Source organism: Pongo abelii, chromosome 21, assembly GCF_028885655.2.
Source record: "Pongo abelii isolate AG06213 chromosome 21, NHGRI_mPonAbe1-v2.0_pri, whole genome shotgun sequence".
Classification (NCBI taxonomy): domain Eukaryota; kingdom Metazoa; phylum Chordata; class Mammalia; order Primates; family Hominidae; genus Pongo; species Pongo abelii.
In genome coordinates this window covers 6822473-6839733 of record NC_072006.2, presented here as the reverse complement: position 1 = coordinate 6839733, position 17261 = coordinate 6822473, and the positions used below count along the sequence as shown (strand labels likewise).

The window sequence follows — 17261 nt, the reverse complement described above, 5'->3', positions numbered from 1 at the left end:
ATGCCCTGAACCACTTCAGGACTCTGCAGAGAATCCTCACCAGCAAGAAGGGTCTTACTGGATGTGTCCCTCAACCGTGTACTTCTCAACTTCCATTACTGCAAGAAATAAATTCTTTTTTTATAAATTACCCAGTTTCATGTATTCTGCTGTAAGCAACAGAAAACAAATTAAGATATACACTTTGAAAATCACAGGTTTAGTTAGAACCACTTGTAGTAGGCTATTACTTTGATAGTACCCAGTGAAACTCACAGTTGTGCATTCCCCTGCAGCACTGGGTAGAGACTTGGTCATGTGAATGGCCAATGGGGCATTATCTTCTTGGGGTACTCACACTTTGAACCAATTGCCATGCTATAACAAAGCTTGGACTAGGTGACTGTATGATCAGTCTATGTGAAAAAGAGAGACCATGAAGAGGAACATTAAGGTGCCAGATTTGTGAGTGAAGCCCTCCTGGATCTGCCAGGACCAGATTATCATCAAAATTACTACAGCCCCATGGAGACTTCAAGCGACACCACCAGAAGAACAAGATAGCCAAGTCCAGTGCAGATTACAGAATCAGGAGAAAATGATTATTACTTTAGGCCAATAAGTTTTGAGGTGAATGGTTCTATAGCAACAGATAACTGAAAAGCTATTTACTATAACCCTTATTATATCTGTAGTATCTATAACTGAGCCTGTAATTTAAAAAGTGCCTTAATAATGAAGATTGAACTAACTTGATTAACCAGTAAGTGGAAGACTCAGAAATATAATCAAAGGCTTACCATTCTGAAGTTGTAGCACATGCCACAATTGCCTGCTCTCTCATTAGTGGAAAAAATGAAAAACAAAAAAACCCTCTAAACTCTAGATATCCAATCCAGATTCCTTAACAGAGCTATCTTTTGAGGTAGAATGGACTATTTTTCTTCTTGAGACAAAAAGTCACAAATCAGAAATCAGCAGAGAACAAAAATCTTCTAAGCACTAAAATAAGATGTCTCAATATCTGTGAACTTTTCTTAGAGGAGACAGTCTCTCTCAAAACTACATATTCTCATTTAGACAAAGTTCTATCTCAACATAAATGTCTAGAATCTTGGTCCATGGTAGAATGGGTGGAAGGGACACTTAAAGAATATTAAAACTTCAATAATGGACAACAGGAAAACAGAAAAACTTCAGAATAATACAGATGCAAGTATTTAACAATGCTTAAGAGTCTAGGGCAATTTGCTGATACTAACAACTTTACCTATCATATGAATTATCACAATAGTGTAATATACCACAAGGACTAATTAGTTACCTATGGTCTTGAGAGCAACAAACATTTGATATTATCTGTTTAATAATTATTATACCTTGCAATGTGTACAACACTGGACATATGGTTATTGATCTAGTATCTATTTTGGGGGGGAAAATCATCACTTCTTCACTCCACAGCCTTCCTGTTTATTCCATATGGCATAGTGGATTTAGATCCCATGACCGTAGAATAGGTCAGTAAGCCAAGTTTGAGCCAATTCGTCTATTACCATCCCTGGCCACAGTGATTGGTTCAGGGATAGGCATGTGATACAATCCTGTCCCATGAGAGTTTTTCCCATGACTTTTGCCAGAGTTACTCAGAAAATTGTTCTCTTTTCCCCTGAGTCATAAGTTCTAAGGATATTCTTAGGCCTGAGTGGTGGTGGGGGGGGGATGGAGATGTGCTAACTGAAGCCATTTACTTCCCTGTGCCTGAGAATAAAACTAAAAAGAAGTAAGAATTACCCAAAGATAAAAGTAAAGAAAAATTCCATTGATGACAGCTCCTAAATCTGATCTCAGTTTCAATCTGTGAACTTCTTAGACAGATGAGCTTTTATAGTCACTTTTTTTCCCTCAAGTCAGTTGCAATTATACTATATTCTCTTACAAACAAGAGCACTTTATCCTAACAAACATACTTGGAAGTTCTCAAAATACTTTTATATTCACCATCCATTCATATCAGCCACTCACAGTAATCTGCAAAGTGACCTGGACAGCTGGACAATTCCCATTTCATCAATGGTGAAAATGAGCCACCAGTGTAGGGTCCTGCGGCATCCACATGGCAAGTCTGCCATAGAGCTTGGCTGAGAAACAAAGTCCACTGCTTTCATGTCCAAATAATTTCCCACTTCGCTGATGTAATAAAATTAGTTTCCAAAAATGTCTATGGATAAGACAGTGTCAGGGATTAAAGAGGTAGAAATGTGGTTATATGGAAGATACTATTACCCTCTTAAATACAGGAAGTATCACTACTAGGAAAGGAACTGCACTTCCTTTGATACACTGTCAACATTCTGGGATTACTTGCAGTAGGAAAATCAGCTCAGAAGATTTTCGTCTCAGAAGGTTTTATGCTGCATTCCCCAAATGCAGAGCCTGAGATGGGGATTCTTGTGCAAGTGACCGTTGGGTGGGGCACTCTGAGGAGAAGGAGGATGAGTGATGTGGGATAGGACAGTGAAGGAGCCAAGTAAGGATGTGATGTCAGCTAAAATCCAGTCTCGGTCTGGCCCACAGAAAGCTCCAGAGTGGCACCAAGTGACCACCCTATGAATCAAATGGGGCCAGCTCTGCACCTTGATATCAGTCAATCATTGGGTCCAGGCTGCCCCAACTCTGAGGGTTAAAGGCAATAATCTCCAAGTATTTCTGGGAAAGACAGCTTCTGTTGATTAAGATGATTCTGTCAGGGAGACGAACGGAGGACAGCTATATGCCTTTAAGAAGCAACATCCATGGTAGCTGAGCAATGCATGCATCAGCCCTATAAACGGGCTCTGGGTGGCACCACAAGGTCTACTCAGAAGTCCAAGTAGGGCTCAGCCTAAGACTCACTTCTTTCCTGAACTTCTGTGAAAACATGTTATGCAACACAGACCAAGCATTTGTGAAGTGGCATCCAACGCCAGGTTTGGGACCATATGCAGTGGTGGCATGTCTTATCCAAGCATTATGTTGTAAAGTAAACGTAAGAGATGAAAATAGCATGAAGTCAAAATTACCATAACACATGTATATGCACACGCATACACACACGTGTGTACACATGTATACAAAACGAATAAAATAAACTATACATAATGAAGGATATATATATATATTTATAAATAAATTTAACAGATTAAATTTTTATTTAATTGGATTACACTATATGTGCCAAGAATCAGGTCAAACCATGCTTGAAAAAAATGAAAGGATTTAGCTAGAAATCTGTCATATCAGCGAGCGCTCAGTCTGAGATATTTTCAGCAGAGCATTTCTGACAGAGGCTCTAACCTGCATGCTTTACCCTCACAATGAATCTTTGACTTGAGTCTCAATGTTTTGCCAGGGCTACAATCACTACCAGACCTGGTGGTTAAGTTTTATTGTCTTAAGCCTGCAGACCACAGATGAGGCTTTTATAAGTCTACAGGGAAAAAGTTATGTGGCGATTGGAGGATTTATTTCCTTCCTTCCTTCAAAAGAACATAGCAAATAACTTTATTTCCTCTTAGAATTTGAGAGGATTTTGCAGAGGATGAATTGTACCCCTACTCCATTAGGTTAAAAAGAAATAATTTTTCTTTATTTTTCAAAATCAAATAAACTGTATTCTCCTGCCTGGTTGATGGAGAATTCCTTCCCATTGTTAAAATATAATTTTCAAAAGGATAAAATAATAATTATCAGGTAAATATAAAATGAACATGGGTCAAAGATTTATTCAACTCATTAATTACTGAGAGAAACAGTATGGTGTTAAATCCAGCCCAGCAATCTTATCCTAACCTGCCTTTATTAACTCACCTATTATAGTGAGTTCATAAAGAAACCACCTGTAATGGTTCCTGCGGGTCAAGGAGTCCATTATGGCTCAGTTGGGTGCTCTGCTGAGGGCCTCACAGGCTGCAATCCAGGTGTCAGCTGGGCTGTGTTCTGCTCTGGATCGTGGAGTTTTCTTCCAAGATCACATGGTATTTGGCAAAATTCAGTTTCTAATAGTTTTCTTGTTGCTGTTTTGCAATTCAAGACTTGTAATTCAAGTCTCTATTACAGGAGAGGTAATAAAGGCAGGTTAGGATATTGCTGGGTTAGATACAAAATGTGTTAATGCCTACTAGGGTGATAAATCATACCCTTTGGAGTTATCTGTTCCACTGTAGAAATAATTTGCATCTGTACACTGAACAAAAATTTGCAAGATACAAAGTAGCTTCACTAAGTTTGGGACCTCTAATCCATAGGGAACAATTAGTTAAACAACATGTATTGCCTAATCCCTGGGTGGATTCTTTATTCCTGTATGACACTGAATAATCCAGCCTTTCACCTTTTACCTTATGTCCAAGTTTTGAATGATTTTTGTTAATGCTCATCATTACTGAGGCCCTCTCTCTCTGTTGCTGACCTCATGCAAGAATTGCGGGTCTTTCAGAAGCTAAGATGTAGGAAAAGGGCCAGGTCTTTGGCCCACTAGGTCATTGACTTTACCAATGCTCCCCTGTGACCTAATTCTAATGTCATTTCTGGCCTGTACCTTGCATTACCTCGGTGTGAGGGACAGACCCTAGGCTAACTCCCAATGACTACCACTTCCTGGTATCCCTGCATTCGTGTAATCTCCTCCTCTTAAGTGTGGCTGAGATCTGCAACTTGCGTCTAGCCATTACAATATTGCAAAGGTAAAGTGATTTTGGCAGAGGTAATTCAAATCCCAAGCAAGCTGATTTTGAGTAAAGAAAGATAATCCAGGGTGGGCCTATAATGATGAGGTGAAAGCCCATAAAAGGAGGACTAAGCTATCTCTGAGACAAGAGATCATTCTGCTGCCTTGAATAAGTCAGTTGTCACATTTTAAAAGGATCATGTGGCAAAGAACTGCAGGTGGCACATAGGAGATAAGAGTGGACCCGCCTGACAGCAGCAAGAAAACCAGGAGAAACTGCATTTTGCCAAACACCGTGTGATCTTGGAAGAAGACCCCAAGCTCCAGAATGGAACACAACACTGTATTTCCTAAAAGCTGTAGCTGTCCTTAGAACATTTCTCTTCTCTTTTTCCCTCCTCCTTCCAAAATTTGGTAAAAATAGGGCTTTCAGGTTTGGTGTTCAAGGAAAAAAAAACTTACTAGGAGTAATAGAATCCCTTAGGAGGCTGTCTTGGAAAAATGAGTTGTTTGGAAAGAAGAGTTGCCCCTATTATAACATCTTGCTTTGGCTGTGGTACATTTGTTACAAAAGAGCCAATTCTAATGCATTATTGTTAGCTGACATCTTGACTGCAGCCAGTGAGATCCTGGGTAGAGCACTCAACTGAGCCATAATGGACTCCCTACCCACGGAATCCACCATGAGATATTAACTGTGTGTTGTTTTATGCTGCTAAATTTATGGCAATTTGTTACAAGCAATAGGGAACTAACATACTCAGAGGCACTCCACACACGGTCTACCCCACTGACAGCGGAACTGCTGACAGAATTCCCCTCCAATGCTCTCAAGGCCATGATGCATGTTTTCAGCCACCTTTAGCCACCAGGGTCAATTCCTTTGTCTTCGGTATGCAAACCAGCCTGAGTCTTCGTCTTCCGTATGCGAGCCAGCCTGGGTCTTCATCTTCTGTATGCAAGCCAGCCTGGGTCTCTGCCAGACACAGAAAACCCTCAAAACTTCATTTTTTTATCTGACTCAGAGATCCATCCCCATCATGCCCCTTCTCCAAAACAACTCTTCTTTCCATGACAGCCTCCTATGAGATTATGGGTCCTATTCTTCTTCCCTGATCATCTTCATCTTTGGAATCCCTAGTAAAGTTTTTCTCCTTGAACACAAAACCCCAAAGCCCTATTCTTATCAATTTTTGGAAGGAGAAAAAAAGAGAAGAGAAATGTTATAAGAACAGTTCCAGCTTGTAGAAAATACAGTGTTGTTATACTGAATGGGCACAAGCTGGAAGCAATCCTCTTGAAAATCGGCACAAGACAAGGATGCCCTCTCTCACCACTCCTATTTAACATAGTATTGGAAGTTCTGGCCAGGGCAATCAGGCAAGATAAATAAATAAGTGGCATTAAAATAGGAAGAGAGAAAGTCAAACTATCCCTGTTTGCAGATGACATGATCCTATATCTAAATGACATAACCCCATCATCTCAGCTCAAAAGCTTTTTAAGTTGATAAACAACTTCAGCAAAGTCTCAGGATACAAAATCAATGTGCCATAATCACTAGCATTCCTATACACCAACAACAGTCAAGCAGAGAGCCAAATCAGGAATGAATTCCCATTCACAATTGCCACAAAAAGAATAAAGCACCTATGAATACAGCTAACTAGGGAGGTGAAAGATCTCTCCAGGGAGAACTACAAACCACTGCTCAAAAAAATCAGAGATGACACAAACAAATGGAAAAACATTCCATGATCATTGATAGGAAGAATAAACATTGTTAAAATGGCCCTACTGCCCAAAGCAATTTATAGATTCAATGCTATTCGCATTAAACTACCACTGACATTCTTCATAGGATTAGAAAAAAACTATTTTAAAATTTATAGGGAACCAAATAGGAGCCCAAATAGCCAAGGCCATCCTAAACAAAAAGAATAAAGCTGGAGGCATCATGCTACCTGACTTCAATGTATACTACAGGGCTACAGTAACCAAAACATCATGGTACTGTACAAGAAAGATACAAAGACCAAATGGAACAGAATAGAGAACCCAATAATAAGATTGCACACCTACAACTATCTGATATTCAACAAACCTGACAAAAACAAGCAACCAGGAAAGAATTTCCTATTCAATAAATGGTGCTAGGATAACTGGCTAGCCATATGCAGAAGACTGAAACTGGATCTCTTCCTTACACCATATACAAAAAATAACTCAAAATGGGTTAAAGATTTAAGTGTAAAATCCAAAACTATAAAAACCCTGGATGACAACCTAGGCAAAACCATTCAGGACATAGACACGGGCAAAGATTTCATGACGAAGATGCCAAAAGCAATTGCAACAAAAGCAAGAATTGACAAATGGGATCTAACTAAACTAAAGAGCTTCTGCACAGTGAAAACAACTATCAACAGAGTAAACGACAGCCTACAAAATGGGAGAAAATTTTTGTAATCTATGCATCTAACAAAGGTCTAATATCCAGCATGTATAAGGAACTTAAATTTACAAGAAAAAAGCAAACAACTCCATAAAAAAGTAAGCAAAGGACATGAACAGACACTTTACAAAAGAGGACATACATGTGGCCAACAATTATGTGGGAAAAAAAGCTCAACGTCACTAATCATTAGAGAAATGCAAATCAAAACCACAATGAGATACCATCTCACACCAGGCAGAATGGCTACTAATAAAAAGTCAAATAACAGATGCTGGCGAGGTTGTGAAGAAAAATGAACACTTATACACTGTTGGTTGGAATGTAAATTAGTTCAGCCATTGTGGAAGACAGTGTGGCAATTCCTCAAAGACCTGGAGGCAGAAATACCAGTCGATCCAGTAATCCCATTACTGAGTATATACCCAAAGGAATATAAATTGCTCTATTATAAAGACACATGCATGCAAATGTTCACTGAAGCACTACTCACAATAGCAAAGACATGGAATCAACCTAAATGCCCATCAATGATAGACTGGATAAAGAAAATGTGGTATATATACAACATGGAATAATATGCAGCCATGAGTCAACCTAAATGCCCATCAATGATAGATTGGATAAAGAAAATGTGGTATATATACAACATGGAATAATATGCAGCCATGAGTCAACCTAAATGCCCATCAATGATAGACTGGATAAAGAAAATGTGGTATATATACAACATGGAATAATATGCAGCCATGAAAAAGAATGAGATCATGTCCTTTGCAGGGATATGGATGGAGCTGGAGGTCATTATCCTTAGCAAATTAACACAGGAACAGAAAACCAAACACCCCATGTTCTCATTTATAAGTGAGAGGTAAACAATGAGAACACATGGACACATAGAGGGGAACAACACACACTGGGGCCTTTTGGAGGATGGAAGGTGGGAGGAGGGAGAATCCCAAGAAAACGAACTGATGTGTACTAAGCTTAATACCTGGGTGATGAAATAATCTACCCAAAAACCCTCATGGCACAAGTAAAAAACTTGCACCTGTACCCCTGAACTTAAAATAAAAGTTTGCAAAAGAAAATATTCTAGCACCATTTAAATGTTTTTTATTAGCATTACTGCATATTACAGTAACTCTCTTTAAAGAGCTTAAATTCACCTCCCTTTAAAGGGTGAGTTCTTGTAATGTGCACTATATAACTGGGCTGCAGGAAAGTCTTTTGGGGCAGAATCACAAAATAAATGGGCATTATTAACACTTTCCTGATGATGCACTTTGCATTTCCTAAGACCATGAAAGAGAAAAAGAACCAGAGGCAAAAATGTGGTATTAGTAATAATGAATTGGAGAGCATGGAGGCAAGGGAAGATGAAAATATTCCAGGTTGGGAGAAGTTTCCTGAGAGGGTTTCAAGGAAGTGAGTTTTGGAGATCAACCTGTTGGTGACAGCAGGCCCGGAATTTGCTGGTTATTGTCTTTGCACCAGTTTTTCTCAGATTGCCTACGCATTAGACTCACTTGGGGAGTTTTTGAAAATCCCAGTGCCCAAAACATACTGCAGACCAATTAAATCACAATTTGGGGAAGTGGAACCAAAGTGTCAATATTTTTTAAACATCACTATATGTTTAACATTGCTGTTTTTTTTATTTTATTTTTTATTTTTATTATTTTATTTTATTTTATTATTATTATTATTATTATTATACTTTAGGTTTTATGGTACATGTGCTCAATGTGCGGGTAAGTTACATATGTATACATGTGCCATGCTGGTGCGCTGCACCCACCAACTCGTCATCTAGCATTAGGTATATCTCCCAATGCTATCCCTCCCCCCTCCCCCCACCCCACAACAGTCCCCAGAGTGTGATGTTCCCCTTCCTGTGTCCATGTGTTCTCATTGCTGTTTTTTTTAAATCTTCCCAGGTCATTTTATTGTACAGCCAGGTTTTAGAACCACTGCTTTACACTTTCGTCCTCTGTTCAAAACAGCAACTTTCACGAATTGGCACTTAAGTTTCACTTGGAAAGGCTGACAACACCCAGATTCCTGGGCCTCATCCCCTGAGTTTCTGATTCCACAGAACGAGGGGGAACCCAGGAAAGAGCATTGCTAACAAGCTCCCAGGTGATACTGATTGGAGGAGCACTCTGGAACAGCAAAGGCTACATTTTTTACCTTAATTAAATTACAGGCATATATTTTAATAAGTGGTTAAACTATTAATGATTCATAACTGTATGTGACATGTTTTGCATGTATGGACTCCTTAGAATTAAAAATTGCAGATTCTACACTAATTTTTAAATTCTCTTGTTCCCTAAATAGCATGCTACTGAGACCAACTGCCTCCAAAGGAAAGACCTTTGCACAGACAACCAGGAGAGATTCAACTCTTCTGTACACTTACCCCAGTGCAACTGAACTCTCCCTGCACATTAGGGTTTCCCAGGGCTCATGCAAAAGATACTAGTGTTTGGTTTTCACCCCTGGAAATTTTAATTTATGGAGTATGTTCTATATAAAATTAGACTTTATCTCTTAGGGCAGTTTTTGATTTCCAGAAAAATTAAACAGAAAGCACAGAGTTTTCATATACTCTCTCCCCACCTTCACACAGTTGCCCCTATTATTTTCATTTTGTTTTGGCATGGTACATTTGTTACAAGTGAGCCAAAACTGATACATTATTGTTAGCTAAAATGCATAGTTTACAATAAGATTTACTGTTTGTGTTATACAGTTCTATGGGTTTTGCCAAATCCATAATGTCATACATCCACCATTTCATTGCCCTAATAATCCCCATGTGTTCCACCTGTTCATCTCTCCACTCTTTCCTCCAAATTCCTAGAAATCCCTGATCTTTTTGATGCCTGTAGCTTTTTACCCTTTAGAGAATGTCATATAGTAGGCTTTTCTGAGTTTTTCTTTTCCACTTAGCAGTATGCACTTACATTTCTTCCATACCTTTCTATGGCTTGATAGCTCATTCTTTTTATTGCTGAATATTTCATTGCATATATGCATATAGATGCACATTTGTATGTTTGTTCATCTATTCAACTATGGAAGGACATTTTCCATTGAAGCCTCCACGTTTGGCAATTATGGATAAAGCTGCTATAAACATTTATGTGGAGGGGTTTTTGTGTGGACATATGTTTTTAACTCATTTGGGTAAATACCAAGAAGCACTATTGCTGGATCATATGGTGAGACTATGTTTAGTTTGTAAGAAACTGCCAGGCTCTCTTCCAAGGTGGCTGTACCATTTTGCTTTCCCGCCAGCAATGAATGAGTGTTCCTGCTATTCCACATCTTCACCAGCATTTGTTATGGTCAGTGTTTTGAACTTCAGCCATTCTAATAGGAATGTAGTGATAGTCTATTGTTTTAATTTGCAATTCCTTGATAGCATATGATGTTGAATACTGTTTTATATGCTTATTTGTCGCTTGTATTAGTTTTCTGGTGAGGTGTCTGGGCAATAGTATTTTTTAGAAGTTTCCTAGGTGGTTTTATTCTGAAGCCAGAATTGATGATTACTAAAACCTTGAACTCCCAGAGACCACTAGACATAGAGCTCCTCTTTGCTCTCTTGACTTAAGGGAGGTAAACTTGATAGCATTCTTGTATTCCACCAATATCCTATCAGCTTTACTGTCATAGAGAACAATGGCTTGATTTCCAGATGCCCTGGGACTCTTTCCGGCTTCCCAAACCTCTCTGCCTACACACAGTGCAGGCTGGAGGTGACAGAGAATTAATCCCACCTGTCCCAAGGAGCAGCTCTCAACCAATACAACTGATAGGAGTTGGTGTGTAAATACCCCAGCCCCCTTGCCCTTCTAGTGGGATAATTCCAAATTGTGTTCTACATTGTTTCCTGAAGTTTCCCCAGCAGGATTGGGTTCCACATTGACATATCTTTTATTCCCTGCTTTTCTCTCCCCCTCACCTCCCTACTCCTCTACCTTGGATCACTGAATCCAAGTGTCTCCTTGGATCACTTCCAGAACAAACTAATTGCACATACATCCTAATCTCAGGATCTGTTTCTGAGGGAATCCAAACCAAAACAAACTCTGTATAGAGAGTAAGTGATGGAGGAAATTGCTCCAGGATGTAAAGAAGAAAGTTGAATGGAACTAGGAAGGCATATAACAGATATGTGACTGGTCATGGATATTCAAACAACACAAAATTCGGAGCCATAGAGTAGTTTTCCTTCTATTGCTTTAGAGTCCTGCGTCAGGAACTGGTCACTAGATCTCTTCAACTATTTGCTAAGGTATTCAAAAATATGCAAATACGTCAAAACCTGTTCTCATTTTACCATTTTCACAAGTTTAATTTGTCTTCTCTGGGTTCGTTACAAAGCTGAGGGTGAAATTGAGGGCTTTCCTTATTTTATTTTATTGGGGTATAGATTTCCAGGGAGGAAGAATGAAAAACAGGAAGAGTCAAGAAAGGAAGTTGAAAAGAGCCTGCGTTATAGAGGCAGCTGCTGCTGGGGAGACTGATTACTTAATCATGGACTGAAGCCTTTGGAAGCCATATAAGCTACAACCCAGGACTGATGAGGCTGGGTGTAGCAAGAAAAAGGACTACTCCCATCACCAATGGCCCAACTACTCCCATAACCATCTACTCCCATCACGCAACTACTCCCATCACCAATGGCCCAAAGGCCAGATTCCAGAGGATGGTTATTGGGAAAGGTGGACAGAGTTGATCTTCTCATGGTTGTCTGATCTCTCACACCCAATAATGAAGAAAATGGAGGGAAATGGATGGTGACCTCAGACTCAATCTTTCCTTCTCACTTCTTCAACAGGTGGAGTGTCCTGACTTTCCAGAGGCCCATGTGAGGTATTTTATATACTTTGTAAGAATTTAGCAGCTTTCTTAAGAAAGGAAAAAAAAACCTGGGAGGTGGAGGGCAGAAATTAGAAAGTCAGGGCTTCTTTGAGCTGAGCTTCTCTGGCCCTGATATCACAAGGCATGCTATCTCCATGAAACTCTATTCTAGAATTGCTTAGGTCAGAACCATTGCCTGTGAACTCATGCAGCTACCCTATCATAGTGTGAAGAAAGGCACAATCTTCCTTCCAGAAAGGAGTTCTATACTGACAAGGAATACAAGGCAGTTCAATTATGTTATAATTGATTCTAATTGGTCCTCCCATGGGCTGTCAAATTCTTCATTTGCAGCCTAGTAGCACATTAGGGAACTTAACACCTCTAACTTGCCCTGGAAAACAAGAGAAGGTGTTTAAAAAGACAATAAAACAACAATGGCAACATCAAAAACCCCACCAGGTAGTTGAGCCTGGAAAAAGAGAACACCCGTGAATAAGTAGAATGACAGCAATTTCAGGATCAGTGTGGAGGAGCTCTCAGGGGGAATATGCGAAACTTCAGGCTGCCTTCTAACTGCAGAGAAGAAAAAAGTTATTGAGGGATTATTGTTGATAATCATGGAGCTTTTCTTAAATTGACAAAACTTCCAAGAAACTTTTTACTTTCCTTCATTTCCCCAGTATTTATGGACTCCATCTAGTTGTCAGATGCTGGGTCAGAGCTGAAGATGCAGAGTGAAGGTGGACATACATAGAGTCTGGCACGGGAGAGCAGACTCTAAATGACACCAGGACCTGAACTGTCCAGAAGAGCAAGAGCATGTAATGAAGAGGAGAAGTGGCGAACTGGGCAGGAGTGCTTCAGGCAGAGGGGAGAGTAAATGTAAAGGGCCACAGGTGAGAGGGGACACAGCAGGTGCAAGAGACCGACACTGCTACATTTTACCTGAACCCTCTGCTCCTGTGCAACAGCGAAGGTTCAGTAATCCCTTAGTCTTCTGTGTTCAGAACAGTCTGCTACAAGTAACTTCCCTTCTCCATAGGACATAGAGAAGACTCAAGGATGACCCGTGACAAGGCTAGGCATAGACACAGGCCCTCCAAATTCTTATGTTTTGCCTTATAAATGATTAGCTGAACTGTTTGTCCTCACTCACCAGTTGTAACAAAATGTCCGTTAATAAAACCTGAAGATTTTCTCTCCTTTCCCCAGGTCCCTGTACTTTGGTCCTTCCTCAGCCCAAGCCAGCATGCAGACTTTCTTCAACAGCAGCTCCTGAGAAGAGGCCACTTCTGAAACCACTGTCACATCATCCCACACTCTTCCATCCTACTTCTGAGTCACACTAGGCTCTTTCTAACCTTGCTCACCCTCCATAAAAGAAAAACGATCTTTGCCTAACTCTTGAGAAGCTTGCAGATCTTGTGGTCGGAGCATTCCTCTTATTCTAATAGTCTTTCCCCGTACCCTTATAATGCTCCTTTCCAGTGAAGTCCCTCCCTTCCTGAGTCCTGATGTGTTTTTTACTTGACATGGCTGAGCATGGGCACTGGTAGTTTGTTTGTTTGTTTTTGTTTGTTTGTTTGTTTGAGACTGAGTTTCGCTCTTGTTGCCTGGGCTGGAATGCAATGGCACAATCTTGGCTCGCTGCAACCTCCGCCTCCCAGGTTCAAGTGATTTTCCAGCCTCAGCCTCCCGAGTAGCTGGGATTACAGGCACCCACCATCATGCCAGGCTAATGTGTTTTTTTTGTTTTGTTTTGTTTTGTTTTGTATTTTTGTAAAAATGGGGTTTCACCATGTTGGCCAGAGTTCTTAAACTTGACCATGTACCAGAATCCCCTGGAGGCCTTGTTAAAAAACACAGATGTTGACCATTGCCCCAAAGGTTCAGATTAACTAAGTCATGGCGGACCCTGGCATTTGCCTTTATAACAACTTTCCAGGAGAGTCAGGCTGCTCACTTGGCACCTCACCTTCAGATTCACTGTAGAACCCAACAGAGAGAGGAAAGTGATGGGGCAGCTGCTGGAACATGCAGGAATATGAAGACTTTAATCTCAGGCAAATGAGGAACCACAGAAGAATGAAAACCAGGAAGCACTTAATCGCATCTGCCTCTTTTGGAAATCCCTCCATCTAAAGCTTGGAGGACAAACTGGAAGGAACAGAATCATGGAAAGTAGCTTCCCATGAGGAAGCTGCCGCATGGTCCAGGTGAGAAATGACAGTGGCTTGGCCTGACGTGGGCAGTGCAGTGCCAGTGATTGAAGAGAAGCAGAGATTCAAGTGGTTTTTAAGCAGCAGCAGGCATGAGGCTCAGGGGCTGACTGGAGGTGGAGAATGAGGAGGAGAAAGGAGTCATGTGTGATCCTTAGCGTTCAGGCAATAAATGGTGTGCATTATGCCAGGAGGAAAGCCAAGAAGAGGAGAAGCTAGGGAGGAAAAGCTGAGGCTGTTGCTACCTGGAGTTTGGTCTGCTGGAGAAACCGGGAGTGAGGATGGACAGTAGGCAAAAAGAAGGTTCTGGAGGTTCAGAGTTTGGTCCAGGCTGGAGAGTGGCTTAGAGACCATCAGTGAAATACATATGGCAAGTGAAGCCATGGGAATGGATGATGTCACACCAAAGAGAGGACAGAGTCATAAGGAAAAAGATGAAAAGCAGACGGATAGAGGAGGGCCCTCCTGAGCCCAGACTAATGCCAGCCTCAGTGCCTTTCTCAACACAGCCTCATACTTTTCATGCCCCCATTTTCCTCATAATTTTACAGGACTCCGTTTTATCTCCCCTACTAGAATCTACCTGGAGAACTCTCCCATTTATTAGTAGTTTGTGCCAGCTTTTCTAGGCAGTGCTTATTTTTCCTGGAAAAGGTATTTGGCAAGATAAACCATATTTATTTGTGGATGCTTATTTTTTAAGCTATAAAAAGAAAGTTGACCAATATGAGAAATGTCTTCTCCCTCTGCTCTTTTCCTCTGGTGCCATGCAACAGATAGAAGAGTCAGAGTTGAAGGGCCAACCCAAGGATGAAGGCACTGCCCACCCGCGGTAGGCATGTGAATGAGGAATCCGTGCCTGCACATAGCACTCAAGATCCACCACACTGATTTCTTTTAGGGAAATAAAATGGAGCTCTGTGCCCCAGAAATTGTTCATCATATGGTTGTGCATATTTATATAGAGACTGTTGTATTTTTAGTTGGAAAGAGGTGGGCTTTTTCTCAGTTTCTATGGTAAATTGCTTGTAAAGTTTGCATTTGTATAATGAAAGTAATAACACTGAATCTGTCAATTTGCCCAAGCAGGAAATGCACCCTATTGTCAGGTTTCAAAATATATGAACCTTTAAAAACAGAAGCCATATGAATGGAAAAACATGGAATGCTTTTTTAAAAAATGTAGTATCCTCAGACATGAAGTTAAAGTCCCCAGATGCTCCCAACTGTACAGTACCCTGGGGCAGTGGATGTGCACTTATTCTTCTTGGGGGAGTGGGGAGCAGGGCCCTCCCTGCATGACTCAGCTCATCTTAGACTTGTGCTGTCCAATGGGGAACAAGCCGCACATGGTTACTGAGCACTTGAGATGTGGTGAGTCCAAATTGAGATGTGCTGTAAAAGTCAAACCCACACTGGATTTGGAAGAATGTAAACTATTTTTATGTTGATTTCATGTGGAATAATAAAATTTTGATATATTAAATATTATCAAATGGGTTAAATAAAACATATTATTACAATATCTTGTCACTGTGTTAGGGTTTGTGCTGTAAGTTTGTTAGAGTTACCATTAACCAAGTGCCAGAAACTAGGTGGCTTAAACAACTGATTATTTATTGTCTGACTATTCTGGAGGCTAGAAGTCAAAAATCGAGGTGTCAGCAGGGTGGGTTCCCTTGGAGGGCTGTGAGGGAAAGATCTGTCCAGGCTTCTCTCCTTGGCTTGCAGAAGGCTGTCTTCTCTCTGTGTCTATTCCCCTTACCTGCCCTCTATGCATTTTGGTTTCAGTGTACAAATTTTCCCTTTTCATAAGAACATCAGTCATATTGGATTAAGGCCCACCCTAATGTCCTCACTTTAATTTCATAACTTTTGTAAAGACTGTAAAGACTGTATTTCCAAATAAGATCACATTCTGAGGTATCAGGGATTGGAACTCCAACATAACTTTTTGCTGGGACTCAACACATAAAACACTGTCTACTTTTCCTTTTCTTTAAAAATGACTACTAGAAGATGTAAAATTATATATGTAGCTTACAGTAATTTTCTATTGGATAGCATTGCTCTAGAATGACTTCTCTCCCCACAGTCTGGTAGTATAAGGGGTGGGGGCAGAGGAACTATGGAGAAAAGGGAGTTCTGAGCTTTCCTGAGATGCCAATAATCTGAAAATGCACCTATTTAATGACATGATTGTGGTTCCCATAATTCTGGGAGAAGTCTCAACCTTAATTGACCTTGGAACACCATTGTACTGAAGGTGAATGAAAGTTTATTCTATTATTTCTGTTCTGTTGGGGTTGGCTGAAGAGAGAGTGGAACCCATTTTATTTATTCATTTATTCATCCATTTATTGATTCACCCATGCATCCATTCATTCACTTATTTAGATTATTTTGCTCTTTTGGAGGCCTAAGGTTTGCACCTCCAGAATATCCTAAAAATCTTCTTGACTTAAGTACAGAGTTGGAAGATAAGAGGTGAGGAAGATAGGTTTTAAATAGGAAGGTAGATGGTATTCTGAGCTACTGAGAGAAAATAGAAAAGAGGTCCATGAAAGGAGAGAGGAGAGTTATGAAAGCAGGAGACAAGGACCAATATTCAGGTTGTATCTGAGTTTCCTCCTCCTCTTTTCTTATGCATATGGAAGAGTGTGGCTTTTTTAGGAAAGTTTGCCCAGAAGTTAGGTATGAACTCCTCTCACTATGCATGGTTCCTGTCAGCAGTATGGCACCTTATTAGTATTCAAGGCCTTGAAAATTTCTCCTTTGCCATCAAAAAAATGATATAATGATTAGAAGGACATTATTACCAATTCCTGCTCTTTTTTCCTGAGCCATGGAGCAAAATTATTCTAATTTAGCAAAGGCATGGAAGATGAGCATAATAGATTCTTGAGAAGTATAGAAATCTTATTTTTGTCTTTGTTGAATTAGGTCTGAGTTGACTCCTGTGTAAAAATCAGATGTGGGCCCTCACCCTGGGTGCATAGAATGCAATCTTTTTATCAAG

General features: G+C 40.3%; 1 long non-coding RNA gene across 1 annotated transcript in view; it reads left to right on the top strand.

The window, feature by feature from the left end:
- Positions 1-13481, top strand: part of LOC129052069 (uncharacterized) — a 48184-nt gene extending 34703 nt beyond the window's left edge. Inside the window, exons 2-4 of the long non-coding RNA XR_008516806.2 lie at positions 11998-12032; positions 12704-12919; positions 13236-13481. This is a non-coding gene — a long non-coding RNA (uncharacterized LOC129052069). The remainder of the gene's footprint in view (positions 1-11997; positions 12033-12703; positions 12920-13235) is intronic.
- Positions 13482-17261: the final 3780 nt, after the last annotated feature.